Below are 15,570 nucleotides of genomic sequence, written 5' to 3'. Positions count from 1 at the left end.
TATATATATAATGTGTGTGTCTGGTCGTTGAGTTATGGTCATCGCCCGAGCGGCTTGGCGGGGAAAATTCCGCGCCTCAGGCTAATCGTGCTTCGATGGCTTTTTTGTCTCGGTCCATTATCGAATTAGGGCAAACCGCCTGCTACTACGTAAGTCGTCACAGTCTATAGATTTCATGGGTTATTCTTCCTATGGTTGCGAAACCAAAAACTTATTTCCTGGCATCCCCTCTTTTATCCCCCTGTCAGAGTGCCAACAAAAATAATTAAGTCTAGATAAAAGACAGTTAACTCGTCGAACTTGAATTGAGGCCGAGAAAAATGAAGAAGAACGTAGCATGTCATCGAGGGATAATGCGGACACACGTCGTAGCCTTCACCAGTGCGACTCACCACTCCTCGACGGACTCGACCTTGCCACCGAGAGCGTCTACTGCAGTTCCTTCATGACGTACAAAAAGCCATAAAAAATGAAGGGAGGATGTAACCAAGTCTGGAGCGGATGAAACTAGCAACGATATCTGCTCAGGCCGGCTAAGACTAGCATACTCTAGGCCACTTCAACTAGAAAGGTAATGGGCTAATAACGGGATACAGCTGTAACACCGGCCCCAAGCAAAGATTTTACTGGCTTCTGCGGTTTTTCACCCCCCAAAATAACGAAAAAAGGCGGGAGAAAACACTAGATGCTGCAATAAACAGCTCTCGTCTTCTTTTAGTTGCACCAATGTCCCTCTTCAATGTTCTTCGCACTCAGCAACTCTACTGCTAAGGAACAATGAGAAAATCCAAAAAAATGAAATTGATCTGAGACGACAGAGTACTCTTCTAGGGGCATAGAAAGAAGGGCGATTCAGTACCACACTCTAACTCCGTGTTTGCCCCAACACCCGTCATTTGCCCCAAGCCAAACCATTCACTCTATCTATTTCTCTATTCTTTTCTTTCGTTGGAACCTTTTTTAGCCCTTGTTATCGTTGAGAAAGAAGAAGTTTCAAGGAAGGCGTTTTCTCAGTTTTTGGATAGTTTCCCTTAATCCTACTCACCGCACTGGCCACCAGAACTCGGCCGATTCGCCAGTCAACTGTTCGACCGGTACTGAACGTGGCCATTGGTGAAGTAAGTAGAAATTTACTCACTGATTCTAGCTCCCAACGCCTCGTGCGTTTACCCAGTTTAACCTGGGCTACACCCTGTCGAAACCTGTTTCCTATAGTCCCATGTGCTTTCCTCTGCTGAGATGTTCTTGCCTCTGAATAGGTTTGTCAACTTCAACCATTCTGTGAATGTTGGTGTTTCTTGAGAGAAACATTTTTCTAAATAAATGCGTTTACAGCGACAGGGGCTCATGACGAAAATGATAGAGGGGCAGTAGATCCAGCGAAATCAGCACAACCGAAAACTCATGGTGGCACGGTTTCTAACGAAAACGAACCTGTATACTTGTACCTGTCATGGAGTTTTAGGTAAATAGTTGTCTGCTGTTTGCATGACGTCATAACAGCTTGTGTTCGTAAAACTACGGCGTGTAGCTCAACGCTCCGTTATGGAGGCAAAAAAAATGGTTTCTAAAAATGATCAAGGTGCTGATGCAATTGAGGGAGATAGCTAGTAACAATTCTTAGAACATGTAAAAGCACATAGTGGACCCAGAACGCTCGAAACAAATCGGATGGCGGAGCAGAAAAAATAATCACGGAATCAATAGTGAATATAGAACTGATCCTTATACACAGCAGCATCGTGAAAACAGCAGAACTCTAGAATCAAAATTATCCACTAGTATTCCGGCCGTTTATAGCTTTAGACTTTACACATCTCTAGGACGAGATATTTCTCTAAATTTTTGACCATCCAGAATTACATCTAACCACAACAGTCAGAAGATCCCAGCCAAAACGGTCACGGAGGAACAATCGATTTGCTAAGTTTTTTTCTGGGCTTGTCTCTGTTTTCTGTTATATACTTACAATGCTAATAATTCCTTGAAGAGAAGTTAGTGGTCGCGTACAGCGACCGAACAGTATTTGATGAACGCTGGTTTTCGATCAGCTTGACTACGGTGTATTGGAAATATAATCACGATACGTCTTGAAGTTTTCCGTTGCGCGACGCTTTCGCCATCTTTTGTTTTCCACACGGTCCTCCTTGGCTGCTCTCCGTTGCGGGTTTTGGTCCGTGTTCCTTCCAGAGGAGCCAGCCTTGACGGTTCATATTTTTCTTTTGCAAACTGTCTAGCATCCCTTTCGCTCTACTGAGTCCCAACGCTTACAGGGAAATGCTTGAACTCAGCCGGTTATCAAATGCACTCACCTGAAAGAAGACAGAAAAAAGTTCTCTTCAGATTCCGTCGGGTTAGTAATCCTTATGCGTCACCAGGAACGCAGGCCAAATAGGCTAGGCAACATCAGTGCGGATTGTTCAATTCTGAACTAACTAATGCGTTTATAGGAAAACATCTTTCAAATGCTTCGATCGGAGTGGCTGGATTGAGTCATTTGCCAGACAAACTCTCAACGCATTTTGGCTTGAATTTATTTTACGATACATACACGACGACACCATTGCATGCGGATGCACTGTCAAGATATAGACTGTAGATATTTTGCAAATGACTTTTTTTTGTTAATCAAATATCTCTCTCATCTCTAATCCTCTATACGTTGAGAATATGTCTGTCACTGACTTGTTCAAACCAAGAAGAGGTCGACGTTTTCAACGCACGCGCAAAAGTCACCCGCAGCGCTTCCCATCGTAGAGCTTTAAGTCAACTATACCGTATTACAAAACTTCCTTTTAGTGCTACAACCATTACGAGGCACTGCGCCAGTACACCAGCTAGCCTGATCCCAAAAGTTGAAAAAAAACAAAAAAAAAAATAACAACCACAGCCGCTTTGATTTATTCGATACAGGTTCTGTTAATTCATCGCCACACTACATTAAACTCATATAAACAACAAGGGCAGACTGTCACCGTGTAGCATCGTTTCATCCTCTGTCTTCTTCTTTCAAGCAGTTCAGTAATCCATCGTGGTTCGTTACCCATCAGCAGCTGCTCTACTACACTCACGTACGCATGCGTGCCACCCCTTTAACCTTTTCCAGTTCTTTGAGGGGCCAGGGGAAGCGAGCGGAGGGAGAGGATGTGAGCACAGCTCCCGCAAGCCGCTCATATAACTTTAACGATTTAACGATCTCATCGACCTTAAAGTGGTTTCGACAAGTTATACAATACGTCGTGTACCGGAACGTTGACAAGCCAACTACCAATGTCACCGCATGATTCATCTTTCTTCATAAAAAAAAAAAAAACTAAAATTGAGCGAAGGAAGGAGAACCCAGCATGCAATGAAAGTGAACCGGCCCAGCTGATTGTGCATGTCGGTCCTTGACCTTTTGCAATTTTTTTTACCCCTTCGAGTCCTTTTTATTTCAGAGCTACCTTGATCTTCTTTATTACTTCTCTCCACTTGCTCCTATTCGATTCCTTTTCCGGGATTCCTTAGCCGTCTTCGGTCATCGTAATAGTTTTCAGCAATCACTGCTACCACAACTACAACCGAAACCAGCAGACTATTTACCTTACCCATCAAATAGAAATTATTGTTCTTAATGGTTCCAATATTTGAACAACGCGCTGCTCCACAGCAACGATTCTTCAATAAACCCCACAACGTCCGTGACACGTTGTTTTTGCTCGTTTCTCAGATTGCCCCTTACTCCTATCCCCTGCTCTGAGCGTTTCGCTTCGCCAAGCGACGTCCTTCCCTCTTTTTTCAGCCTTTTGACTGCTCGTAAATAATGTCCATTTCGCCTTGCCAAACGGCCCGCGATCGAACAGCTAACCCACCGGGGAAATGTTTTCTCCATCGACATGTAAGTAGGAGGAACAGAGAGTTACGGAGTTTGTATCGGTTTAGAGCAGGCAGAGTTGACTCAACTAGACTATGTTCGTCGCCCCTTCCGCTTCACCCTCACCAGCGCGGCTGTACCTACAACCAGTACAACAACTATAATACCACGTTCCCCTGTCAGACGGTCTATAGGCTACCTCCAACACGATAGTGAAAGTGGCCGTAACGCCAAACCACTGCAGTTTGGAGTCGCCGTCAAAGCCGGGCAGAGTTTAATTCTAGGGTGGCATCGCCGACAATAATGGCGGTACAGAACGCCGCCTTAGTAGTCGATTGGAATTCGAATGTGGATTAAAAACATTTCTTATACAATTTTCTTCCCACTATAAAGCTATCTATTTCTGGGCTATTTCACTCGAAAGGAGTGCCTTATCCGGTGCGAAAGATCAGAAAAGACAGACAAGGTATGATATTATATAGGATGGCGAGACAAGATTCCGCATAAAATTGCTGTACGACGCAAAACAACCTTCGATCCTTTGGCTTCTGGCGTCCCCTGTGGCTGGAAAAGGGTCCCCCAGTCTCTAGCCTCGGGGTTTCTACCTATCCCGTACGCCATTCCGTCTTCCTGTCTATCAACCTTTCCACCTCGTTGGTATTCTCACAGAACGACACCTTGGTCGCATTTCCCATAACGCCTCTATTGCTGTACGTTACCCACGTCATTGTGCCGCCCTATTGCGTGCAATCACGCGGAAACATCTGTGTGACTGAATATCCCCCTACTTTACCGCGTCTACTAGCAAAAGCTCCAGCATCCTTTACGGGGGCCACAGAGGCGTTGTAAGCACCCTCCTCTGGGGGCTGCCACTATTCTATATCTAGCTGACCGTTCGACCATCATTATTCTCGAACAGATCAAGAAGATTGGCGAGGATCGCGTGAACGTGAACAGTAGCAGCTAGGCCCTCTACTGTCATCGCCAATAACAGTAAAGTGCCACCAGCGCTATGTTGTTCCTTTGACAAAACGACCGAGTTTACAAATCGTCTTCATTGCTCGGGACGCTAGATTTTCTTTTGCCGAATCTCTTAGCAATACAGCCTAATCAACTCATCTGAGAGGGTGGGCAAATTGGGCGAACGGGGGCAATTAGCAGACATGAAAAACTGAACACTGTCGGCTGGCTGGGTCAAAAAAGGACCGATCGGCGCGTATGATAATTATTTCGGGACAGCTAGTGAGAACAAGCAATCAGGGCAAGCGCCACATAATAATACCGGATGGCCAAACGGAATTATTGGCTCCCAAGGGAACTGTGGAAACAGTTCTGACAAGTCCAGTGATGGTTGATAATCTAAAGGAATCAGAGTAGAGACATTCCTCTGGAATTAATTTGGTTGCATCAGAAAATTGCTTTTGTTATAAGCAATTTAATATATTAAATAAACTACGTATTTAACAAATTTCTCAATAACATTGTTGGTCCTAGTTTTTTCTGAACGGCACGCCGAGACCGACCTTCTTTTTGCGCTTTTTCCTCCTCATTATAGTTAGTGTTCAGCAGTTTTTGCCTTTTTCTAAACTTATTATGTCATATTGCTCCCCTCATGTGTCTGGATATAATTATATTACCGGTATGCATATTGAAGTATCATAACTTCGTTTGTCCATTTTAAACATCTATAGCATATGCATATATACAAAAACGTATCAGTGCATACATTAATGCACGAATGTATATTTTCTCGTGGAATACATGTGCATATATATAGCCGCTCGGGTTCCCTGTCTGGTTGACCATTGCACAGATTTTTCCATAGTATGGTAGCGGAGCGGCAAACTATCTCATATCTGTTAAAAACTTTTCTTCCTTTTGCCCACCGCGTGAGAAGCGCTTACATGAGCGCTTTTTACTCTAGCTGTGCAGGTCGGAGGGTCATTGTAAGGGCTGACTGTGTTCTGCTCTATTCCGATGCTATGCCAAACAATTGCAACAACAGATAAGATTCCATGTCGTTGGCTGTTCCTACTAAGACCATATGGTAGCTGCATCCTCCTCACCAAACCGACCGTACTACAACTACAATAGATCTGCTCACTTCCTGCCATAGTGTTGGGGTATAGCCGACGAAATGGCAGTTCCGAGGAAAGGATGGCCTGCTCTTAGGCCTTGCTCATCAGGCACACTTGTTATTCAGGACGAGGCGACTAGTCGGGACAGCAGTTGCAATAATTTAGCTTTGGCTTGTTCTACCGCACAGGTCTTCTCTTCTCTAGCGCTGTGTCTACCATTGTGAGGAGGAGAAGTCAGGGGAATCCAGCAGAAAATCCATCCACCCACGGGCAAAGGAAGTGCGGAAACTAGGGGCCACACAGAAGAAAAAGGATATAACGCTTATTGTTACTAAATCACATGCATAAAAAAAGCTTGCCAAGTAGCAACGTTCACCGTTACACAGGACGGGAGCATAACTAGGTTCAGTTCCTCTTTAGACAGACCTCTTTACGGTACTGCTACAAGCCGGTAGATGAGCGAACGTACCAGCAATGAATAGCCAAAGGGGATAATTGGGCGAAGGTTTGACTAAGTCGATGAATTATATTTCTTCCGGCAGTGAGGAAAGAGGATCTAAAATGCCCTGAGTCGGCTGCGTAGTAATTGCATAAAAAGGCTCTTTCCCATGCAGTCAAATTATGAAGCTGTCGCATCAGTTGTACAGGATACACTACACGGGAATTCTTCGCGAAGGTTCAAACATTTTTGTCAAGTGAGTATCATTGCCACGAAGTGTTTCCCTTTTCTCAATCTTTCCCACTCGTTTGACGTTACCTTTGGTCGACGAACACAAGATTAGGGAATCGTAGAAGAGACACAAAGGATTAAACCTTTACGAGTTTTTGCTGTTATAAAATTGTACCCACTTGATTTGTGTGATGTAATCTTCGCAGAGGATCTTAATAAAATAAATAGAGACTTTCTGCCCAAAACGGCGAGGCAGAAATAATCTGTGTTCACTCAGAACGAAACAAAGAATCAGGATCAGAAGACAAGAAACGAAGGTTAAGATACTAGGTAATTACTGACCCGCGGCGAAATCCACCTAGACGTCCTATGTGTTTCGTATTTTCCTCTCGTCGTGGATTTCAGTAAAAAAAGTGCTCCTATTTGTTCATATTCTACACTGTCCGAAACACACACGTTCACTCATAAAGTCGAATTTCTGTTGCCGTAACACGCGAAGAATGCGCGTTATTGACCTACAACGCAACGTGCAGAAAATAAGGCAGATCTATAAGTAAGATTCCTATCTACTTGCTATACGACAGCTGCTTCTCTACTATATATAGCACCCATATCTCAAAACCAATAGAAGTCTGCCGCCACACCTTTCTGTAACCTTTGCATCTCGCTCAGTCGATCTAGCGATGTTGGTAAACTACGTATCTGCCCCATCCAACCCAATCTTTTAAATGTGCTATCTTGAATGCCCTTCCATTAGAATATCAAGGGCGACATGAACGAGTGAGCAAACACCGAGCAAGTTTGTTGCATGATACGTACCCCATATATGCATATGCATCCATGGCGCAACTGTGCTCCATGCCAAAGCAATGTATACACAACCCCCTAGGACGCAGACCCGTCGCAGATAATGAATAAACCGTCGACTGCAGTAATGGTGAAGACCAATGCAGACGACATCGCATCACAGCTACCCGGGCCCCAACCCGTTTGACTTGAGAACAGTATGTCCAGCTTGAGACAAGATGTTGAACCGTTTATACTGGTATTGCTACACATATGAAAATGACGGAGTCCACCTATACACGGACGTCCCAAAGCCTGAGCACACAGAGCGCATTAACGTGTATACATTGGAGTTTGTGCATAAAGAGTGGCCATTTTTAACGGGTTTGCTATTTCTCAATGCTTTGCTTTGCGGATGATGACGTTACACATCAGTAAAAAAAAACTGCTTGCTCATATGAGCGTTGTCACCACTTTGTTCGAAATTAATAAGAAAACTATTCCAAGTTGGCCAAGTAAAAGACCAAAAGTATTACTCAGAAGTGGCTTGTTTCGTTTAAATATGGCATTTTCGCTTAAAAAAACACACTTCGAAGTGGTTGACGATAATTATTGAATAGCCTATATCTGCCACCTCTTAAGTCGTCACCATACGCGGAACAAATATCTGTGACACTTCCACAGCTTTTTGACATTAGAAAATATGGAAAAACAAGTGACATTATTTTTAGCGAGCGAGCCTAATACAAAATTATGTCATTATTGGACAAATGAATCACAACAGCCTTTTACGGCAAACTGAAAGTTTTCCAACGGTTCATAATATGACACCAACGGCAAGCGAAAGGTTTAAAGAAGGGAGCGATCAACAAAATCCTAAATTACTTCTGCATGAACTTGATATAAACGATGTGCGAACACACATAAGGCAAGGATGACGTTCGAAGGACAATAGGCCTAATTATATATTATTATTATTATATCTACAACATACATCTTTATCTATATAAGATATAGGACACCACGGCAGGGGTCCGTCTGAAACTGCTGTCCTACGCTTGGTGCGGTCCTCACATGCTCCCAGCTTTACTTTCACCGCTAGTCACTACTGCAACTACCGTATATAGGCTCCCATGCAGGAATCCCGGTAGTTGTCCAGTCACGATAGTGGTTGTGATTATACGGATTTCGTATTCATATCACCGTCTCCCCCTACCCAGCAGTAGGACAAACTCCGAAAATTTACCCGCGCGATTTCCCCTCCTTTACCCCACGTGATCCTTTTCTCTGCCGTTGCTTCCTAGCCTCCCATTGCTTGAACATATGGTCACTAACCGCGAGGCGGTACAACGCATAACCATACGCCCAAAGTACACAGATGTTCCGTCCGCCAATGAGACAGTCACAGCCACTGCCACATTTACTATTGCGTAATCACCAGTAGTGATGTCCGCGAGTTAGAGGGCGGACTGAAGCTGATGGCCGCCTGCGGTTTTAGCAACGCCTCTACAGCGCAACGGTAGAGACTGCCATCGGGGAGCTAGGAAAACCGTGTGTGATTCAAAACCATTTGCATTTCAAATTTGCCCGCCGACGTGGACCCGACACCAGTCCCATTATGGCCAACATAGAAAGCAAATAGTAAAGCGCGGTGGGCTGGTTAGTCGGTGGGACTGGCCGGCGATCATCGGGTTTTAGTTTGCATAGTGAGGTGGTTGTTCTACAGCTCACTATTTCTATAGTATTTTAGCTATATAGCCCTGTAGAGTGCAACTGTCTCATGTAGGAGTGGTTTTCTGACCATATTTGACTACTAAGCAAGCTCGTATTAATTCTATAGTTGCTCTACCAGCACTGCTTCTACGACTGTTAATTAGTAATAGCATTGGCAACTTGCTGCAATTGCAATCATTCTAGATTAATAGCAATATTTATCGAACAAACAGCAAACACTTATCGATACCTCCTCTAGTTCTTTCTCGTCTGCATTTCTGTGGAAACCGATGAAGATTATCATTATTATGAAAATACGGGACAACAGGCGGCCTGCTTCAACATGAAATTTTTTTCTCGGCTGATCTCACTCAACTCAATCATTCCGCCTCCCTTTATTTCGTACGTCGCCGTCATCGGCTGAGTTTCACGCGGACCGCGCACTCATCATCTCAATGCTCACACCCTCAGTTCGTTTCCCTTTAAACCTATCCTTCCTACAAAACTTTCAGTAAGTGACTGCTTATTAAAAGCTACCCGGCGCTTTCCCACTCATATCTTTTCCACGCGATACCTTTAACTCGTCCCTATTCACAAGAAGCATGCGAATTCCCGCGGGCCACCGACTAGGTCGGTCGAGTCATCGTCCAGCACCGGGTTGCGTCATGCTCTGGCGCTACTGTTATGCACTGCGTTAGGCTTACCGGGAGTTCGCTTCTTCCGCTGGGGCTTTTTTCCTGTACAAGAATGCCCAGGCGGTGCTCACCATCGCCCAGCCATCATCGGTGTTCCAGCAGGAGCAGCATCATCATTCACAAGCTTCGTTCATATTTCTTGGTCGCTTCCATGTGGCACTGACTTCTATAACTACCACCACCACGGTTTCGTTGCTGGTCAGAGCTCCGACCATTTCTTTTCGTGTATGTGGCGCTTGTGTTTCGCGTAAAGTTTGCTCGAGAGAGCGAAGCTTCCCCCAGTTCTACAACCCCAGTCCGTAACCATTATTTTGACTAGTTTGTAGAATGAGACTTTTCGTTCATGGATTGTTTTGCATTACTCTGGCCTGGTGCGCAATCTCTTGATCAATAGACGCGAATGAATGTGCAGAAACAGTGAGTTCTGTATTTGCACTCGTTATGCGCAGATTTTATGATGTACAAAAGCATGCAAGTTAGAATGTCGTGCTTAAAAATAGAATAGCTATAAATATATATGTATAAAATGTATTTATAAAGCATGAGATGCTTGAAAATGCTACAATGTACTGCTTCGATGAGTAAAAATGTTGCACATTTCGAAGAAAGTTATCATGTGTTATTAGAAATATCTTGAACACCCGTTGAGGTAGTTCATTTTTGACAGACAATAGACCGCGCCGCAACGGCGGGCTTCATTAACGTTCACTGGAACAACAGCAAATGGCTTGACAAAATGTAATACGTTCCAACATACACAGTTCATTCAGTGCGCGCGGAGACACGGAATACGAGGCACCGGGAAGAAACAGCTGGGATTAAACGGAGTCCACAGCATGAAACCTGCCCACAACCTGACATATGAGCGGCCTCGGAGTCTTTCCCTTGCTGGATATCTCTTCCTGTAGCTTTCTGACCTGGATAACTTCGCGACCGACTCGCGCACTAACGTATTCGGCGTGTAAGTCCAGCCGTGGTGAGGGACAGCGCTATCTTCTTTCTCGTGCATCTCGGGGACAGGACACTCTGATATGACGCTGGCTGGAAGTCAGAAAGTGCTTCCAAGCCGGCTCCCTAACTGAGGTCCGATGCGGCCTACTGATCGACGTTCAAACGAGAAACAGAGCTTCTATATCGTTCGCATAGAAAACATTGTCTTGTCTACCTGGTAATATGAAAAGACGGAATAGCAATAAATCAAGGTAGAATTATTATATATTTTTTTCAGTTGAATGAAGCTTCAACAGCAGAGAAAAGCCAGTTCTGCGTTGTATCTTTTGGTAATAAATGCACAACCAAATTACGTTCAACTGCTTTTTCTAGGATATCCCTTGGTGGGAGGTGAATATGTAGCTTACCTGCCCATTTGTTATGCTAACATTTTTATTTAAAATCCCTCAAACCTCGTGCACACGTTCTCACAACAACACACATCTTATATATATATATATATATATATATATATATATATATATATATATATATATATATATGAATTACGTAGTATTTACCGAACAAATGATGTCAAGAGCTTACAATTTTCATAATGTATAACATGATCGTAAAGAGATGGTAGCTGTGATACGAACCTTGCCTCGGGGTCAACTTATTCTCAAAGTAAACAACAAACGAAGAATTTCCAATGTAAATAGACTATCTTGCTGAAATACCCAAAGGTAGCATCCGCTGGCCGGTCGGGAAAAGTTTGACGTGCACGAACGTCCGTGGGATAAAATCGTTCTATTCATCTTTGACGAAAAGGCTCTCCGAATGCCTGCGAGTTTCTTTTAAACCCACAGGTAAATCTGTGACAGTGTGCCGATGGGTGAAGCGTCTTTTCAATATGTCAAAATGCATAAACAAACTGACGATGTAAATTCAAATAAACATTCGTATTGACAAAGATATAGATAGAAAATCAGGGCAGCATACTGACCACACTTAGTCATGCACTGACGTAGCGCCCCCTCTATCAAAATTTTTCTTCAAGTAGGTTGCTGTAGAAGTGCGCATAAATGGCAAAACAAAATGGCACATAGAAAAATTGCCTTATTACGAAGTAGGAAGCAGCAGACGTATCTGAGTGAACATGTGTAGCTAAGCTGTTTGTTCGCAAGATTGTCATGTTGTAGATATAGAACTAGCCAATACCAGAACTGGTGCTTGTGGTACGGCATACTTGATTATGGCCAAAAATGGTTTGTCCTCGGCATCTAATAGCACCTACGACACCATGCATTACTAGGATCAACGTCCCTGGACAGCTTGAAGTATTAGGCTTGCTCTCACTTTTAGCCGGCACTCACTATGGCGCAACCTTGTAACAACGAGAGGGGTGCAAACGAGAAATGAGCGGAGTGCTCTAAGGACTCCCCTCGATTAAGATATCACAGCCTTTAAAAACATATCCAAACAGAGCGGCGCTTTTGCCATCAACTGGATCCAAAGCGATTATCTTGGCAGTCCGTTGCATCGCACCGTCTGGAATCGTAAAACGTGAGTTCCCCCACCACTTATATGCTTGAACATGGTACAATAGTATCAATAACGATCCAGACAATTCATTGATGATATATCTGCACAAACATATTCATTTCTGCGACAGACTAATCATGTATACATTGACATGAGTGGATCTCAGCTGTTCTTACAATATCCTGTAAGGGTTGGCCATTACCGATCACGTCGAATTGGGTCTTTCCAGCGCGTAGCATAATCTGGCTTAAAAAAAAAACTGCGCTTTAGCCAGTGGCACATGTCCGGGTTTCGTCATCATCTAGTTCAACGATTAACATAAGGATAAGGTCGAAAGGATCGAAACAGTGTACCGTGTATTGTTGAAGACCGGTTACCCATTGATACGTACAAAATCTGTGTCTATAGCACAGTTAACATTTGGCTATTATCATTATATCGAAAATAATTGTATACAAACGTAGTTGTTATTTATATTTCGATAAGAGACAAACATGTAAATGCTTGACAGAATCGTGACTCGTGTGCTTGGGCATTAGCGGAAACGTATGGTATAAATCTCAGATGGAAATGTCCACGACGTAAAATCATTGGTAACACCCTATCATCCATATACAGAACTTCTGCCTTTCAGACGGGATTACTATTACTAACTCTAATAATGGACAGATATTATTCCCCATAAATAAACATGAATGAATCTAATTTCACTGCTGACCGCTAGACAAAGCATAATTTCAGCGCATAGCCAACTACTCACGCTAGAACCCTTACTTCTATGGTATTTCCACTTTACATATGACGCACACTGTAGTCTAAGGAAAAGCCGTGGCCTTCACATAATCATGTCTTTAGTTACACAGCTTGTCCCATATGTGTTTTTGCAAAGTAGGGCTTACACTAGCGCCCTCTGGTTGCTTTCGTCCACATGGGAAACGTGGTAGGCGCCTGTATGCCTACGGATGCTGTCCTGAAATAGTCGTTATTAGGCCTGAGATATCGATTATATTGACTTAGGTGTCCTTTTAAATAACGATTGAGCCACACTGATGGTGTACACCAAGGCCCTCAATTTGAACAGATAAGCTTGCTAGTTAAAGATAGAAATATTTCTGTGTTCCGCTTTTCTTCTTAGTTGTCCATATTACACCATCATTGATGCCATAGTAAGAATGGAAAGTTCATTAAAAATATTGTATTCGACATGTTTACTGTTAACCCTTCATTGAAACCCCGAATCCACGGCTTCATGCACACAAAGCTTAATTGATAGTCAACGAATAAATTCAACCGATTGAACAACGGGTGCCACACAAACGCATAGAGTCATAATGCGACAGCGATGGCTGCTAACATCATTACTGATCACATCGTACATAGAATATAATGATGAATTACAGTCTTCCGGCCGCTCTCTGTATTGTCGGACAGACAAATACTAATGCAAGGTCCGTCATCAGGAAAGGTGTTACACCAACATTCATGCGAACGTCTGTATTCCATTTAGCGTTCGACGTCTCTGTGTTGAGTCAAAAAAAGCCGTGGAAAAAGCTTCTTTTTTCATACGGGAAATATTCTCCCCATAACTGGCTATACACGACACGTCCATTGTACCCACAGTGTCGGTCCCCGCCGCGTGAAATGGCGCTTGCGCTGCCCTATTACGCAGCTGCGTTTACGCGAAAATCGGTCGGCGTCAACCCAGAACCTCCATCCGTAAGTGACCAATTATGCGAATTTTGTCCTTTTTCTTTGGTGTAATGTGGTGTCGCTTCATCTTTTTGAATGTACCTGGCCCTGATTAGCTACGGGCTTGAATGACCACTGAAGTCGTCGGCGCAATAAATCATATTCTAGTGCTCCCTATTGCGAAAAGGGAGGACAGATACAACGAAGTTAAAGGATCTTGGATACGGACGCCGATCCGCGCCTGTCGTAGTATTCTTTCTATATTTAAAAAATTACCATAAAGGCACAACACCGCATAGATCTTTGCAACTGGGTGATCTTGGCTACAATATTTCTTTAGACATGTTTAAAATAATCGATTTTTTAGCAGCTATGTTTTAGCGAACCTAGCAGGCTTCTGTCACCTGTATTTGCTATCAGCTAGAGCTTTCAGCAGAGACGTGTGCCTTTCTCGTATGTGAGACCTTTTTCCGTTACAGCAGAACAGTATATCATCGTACGTTGCTCGTCCAAAGACGAACCAATGTGGCAAAATTACACTGAAATAAATTTCGTCCAGCGATACTTGATGATTATATTTTCATTCCTTGGTTTCTGCTATAACTAATAGTTCATGACGCTTATAAGCTAGCAGCTAGTCCTTTTCGGGAGTATATGCTCAAAAAAACTGCACACATATAGAGATCGTGCCCCCGGCCGAATCTCTCTACCCAGCTCTCAGTAAGTACACGCTGGCCACTTGCTTGCGCGCTGTTTCGTCATCGAGTGCTTTCAATTTGTCATATATCTGTGCCATAGGAAAAAAAAGGACAAACAATGACGGCAGCTGAACGGCAGAGAGAATTTGCGGGTGGTTACGAGCTACAACTTTCCTATCGCTCGCATTTCGACGTGTCTACACTCTTCGATTGGTGGGAACCAATATCAATCTGTACTAGGTCAGTACATGCTACTGCAATGTGGAACACTGCATGTCAACCTGCGAAGTTGGTTACCGTAAAATAAGCTGCTCCCGAACAGAAACATTGTTGACGTTCATCTGTGCATGATTCGAGCCGTTCATGCTTTGCAACGAAGAAGGCAAGTGACGAGGCCCAATGAAAATGGTTGGACTCGCACAAATCCAACCAGCCAACCTGTTGAACACCAATAGAAGGGTTCCTTGGCCCCGATATTCGGTCTCCACTTAAAAGACCTTGAAAGGCTCTACTACTCTCATCCTTAGGGGTGTCATTGAGCAAGAGAGCCAAGAAAAAAGACGAGCAACGATGGTGGTCCCGAAATGGGCAAAGCGGACAAAGCCCAAGGCGCTAGACTTGAGTTAACGCGAACGAACAATAAAGATAAACAGCAGAAATCACCTCGAATCGGCTATTTCTAGGCCCCTGACGGTCAAGCAATCGTCTCTCATCAAATTATTTCTTTCGCGCTCAACCCGCAACCCCCGAAGTAAAATCGATTTACGACCTTAAAGCATATATACAATCTTCTCTCGTCGATTTGTCCTTTTATCTCTTCTCCGTAAGGATCCATCGTAGAACCTCGGTGTAATTAAGGAATCAAACGCCAGCTTATTATTTTATTAGAATGACACAGTGGTTTACTGTAGTA

At 43.6% G+C, this 15,570-nt stretch overlaps 1 protein-coding gene and 1 long non-coding RNA gene across 3 annotated transcripts in view; both read right to left on the bottom strand.

Annotated features, from left to right (window-relative positions):
• Window positions 1-2,312, bottom strand: part of LOC111243680 (uncharacterized) — a 128,061-nt gene extending 125,749 nt beyond the window's left edge. For both annotated transcript variants that reach the window (XM_022789594.2, XM_086981211.1), the window contains exon 1: window positions 1,970-2,312. The gene's annotated coding sequence lies outside the window, so the exon portion shown is untranslated. The remainder of the gene's footprint in view (window positions 1-1,969) is intronic.
• The window catches only part of LOC147757796 (uncharacterized), a 190,639-nt gene that overhangs the window by 57,379 nt on the left and 117,690 nt on the right, over window positions 1-15,570 (bottom strand). The gene's annotated exons all lie outside the window — the stretch shown is intronic.

Source organism: Varroa destructor, unplaced genomic scaffold (genome assembly GCF_002443255.2).
Source record: "Varroa destructor unplaced genomic scaffold, Vdes_3.0 BEIS01000002.1, whole genome shotgun sequence".
NCBI classification, from domain to species: Eukaryota; Metazoa; Arthropoda; class Arachnida; order Mesostigmata; family Varroidae; genus Varroa; species Varroa destructor.
This window is presented reverse-complemented; position numbering and strand designations above follow the sequence as displayed.